This window comes from Pterocles gutturalis, unplaced genomic scaffold (genome assembly GCF_000699245.1).
Source record: "Pterocles gutturalis isolate BGI_N339 unplaced genomic scaffold, ASM69924v1 scaffold34137, whole genome shotgun sequence".
NCBI classification, from domain to species: domain Eukaryota; kingdom Metazoa; phylum Chordata; class Aves; order Pterocliformes; family Pteroclidae; genus Pterocles; species Pterocles gutturalis.
Genome location: NW_010111313.1, coordinates 1 through 1,704, shown reverse-complemented (window position 1 = coordinate 1,704; position 1,704 = coordinate 1). Strand labels below are relative to the sequence as shown.

At 53.0% G+C, this 1,704-nt stretch overlaps 1 long non-coding RNA gene across 1 annotated transcript; it reads right to left on the bottom strand.

Annotated features, from left to right (window-relative positions):
- Positions 1–1,037: 1,037 nt before the first annotated feature.
- Positions 1,038–1,675, bottom strand: LOC104461950. Its single transcript, XR_727553.1, has 2 exons — positions 1,572–1,675; positions 1,038–1,258 (listed from the first exon to the last, which is right to left on the bottom strand). It is a non-coding gene; the product is annotated as an uncharacterized LOC104461950 (long non-coding RNA).
- Positions 1,676–1,704: the final 29 nt, after the last annotated feature.

Here is a 1,704-nt window from a genome sequence, read left to right as displayed (position 1 = left end):
TTCCCACAGATTTTAGCACATTTGATGCTGCTCTTTGCAGCTACCCAAGCTGAAGTTCCTGCTCGTTGGGGGGCTCCGAAGCTCAGAGAGGAAAACAGCCCCTGAGCCCACGCCTGACACGGCAACAGGGGCCTCGGCTCCTTGGCACAGCGCTCGCTCTGAGCAGGAAGCAGAAGCGCTGAGTGCGCTGACAGGAACCCAGCAAGGACACGGCCCTGCGCCATGAGGAACCTGGGCCCACAAAGTGAAGGACGTACCCCACCCCCTCGCAGGCTGTGAGGTCCCGGGGGTGAAGCGCTCCCCCCGACCCTGCAGAGCTCCCGGGGCTGCACGTCCCACCCCAGGGCTCCAGCAGCCCTGAGCCAGTGACACTGCTGCCAGAGAGCAAAGCGCTTGGGCTCCAGGACGCAACTGAACCCACCAAGCAAATGCTTTTGAAAACCATTTTTATTTAAATAAGACTTTAAATACATTACATAAAACATTAAAAATGAAACCAAAAATTGTTACTTCACAGGGCATCAGGCAGCAGCTGCTAGTAACACACAAGCTCTGCAGCTCTATCTACAATGGTATTCGTTACATTAATCCAAATTTGATCCCTTGTCAAAAGTTTAACCCAAAGTACCGGTTCCTTTGCGTACACTAGCCCGGTATCTCGGGGCTTGCAGGGTCCCAGCACCTGCCGGGTCTGAACTGCAGCCATCCAGCCTCCAGGTCACTCTTCAGTCACTCCTCTGGTTCCAAGTCCAGCTTCCCCAAATCCCTCTGCCACCAGCAGCCACCGCTGCCTAGCGGGAAGGCGCCCTCGCCCCACGCCATGTCGCAGCTCAGGGCCTCGCACCGCGTAGGACTGCGGGAGTTACCGTCCATGGGAACAGGAGAGCAGCTGGACTGAGGAGCGATCCGGGCAGTCTCTGGACCGACAGGCCGAGTCCCTTGACTTAACTTGGAACATCTGGTTACTTCTAGCTTCAGGCTGGACTGTGCCAAATGCCCGATTTACCTCTGTTAAATGAGGGACAGCAAGACGAGATAGCATGGGCTCGTGTCAGTTTATTACATCACTGAATTACACTCGTCCAGACTGAACAGTGGACCCAAGATCGTTACATTACACAAACCGGCTGGTTTTAAACTTATGACAAGGGACAGATGGGAATTTCATGGTAAGGAAATCTTCTTGCATAAAGCTTCAGTGAGCCACAGGCTCTTAAAACCCATGGACTTTCAGCTGGTCGTCTTTAGCCAGTCCAATCTGCAAGAAAGAAAACGCACTTTACAGCACACGAAAGCAGACGGGGCCCTGCGCACATCCAAACGCCATCCACGCTGCAGATCCATCCACCTTCTGCTCCCCCCTAAAGCAGGGAATGAAGACAAGCCTGCAACTGCAAAGCCCTGCTGGAGGGTATGTGCCTCAAGCAGGAATCTGAAGAACAGAAAGCGCTTCCTCCGTCAGCTTGCTCTTTAAACGCTAAGGAAACTAGAACCTGCGTGGTTACTGGAACAGAGACTGATGTTCAGTTCAAAAATTAGTTAGTGCGTGTAGCGGACGAAAGAAACCCTACCTCCACGAGGAACTGGCATATGTTCTTGCGCTGGTCGCCTTGCAGCTGAATCACTTCTCCATATTCAGGGTGTTCAATGACAGTACCATTGCAGGCAAATTTCTGCAGCAAAGAGAAAACCCTCCTTAGCACC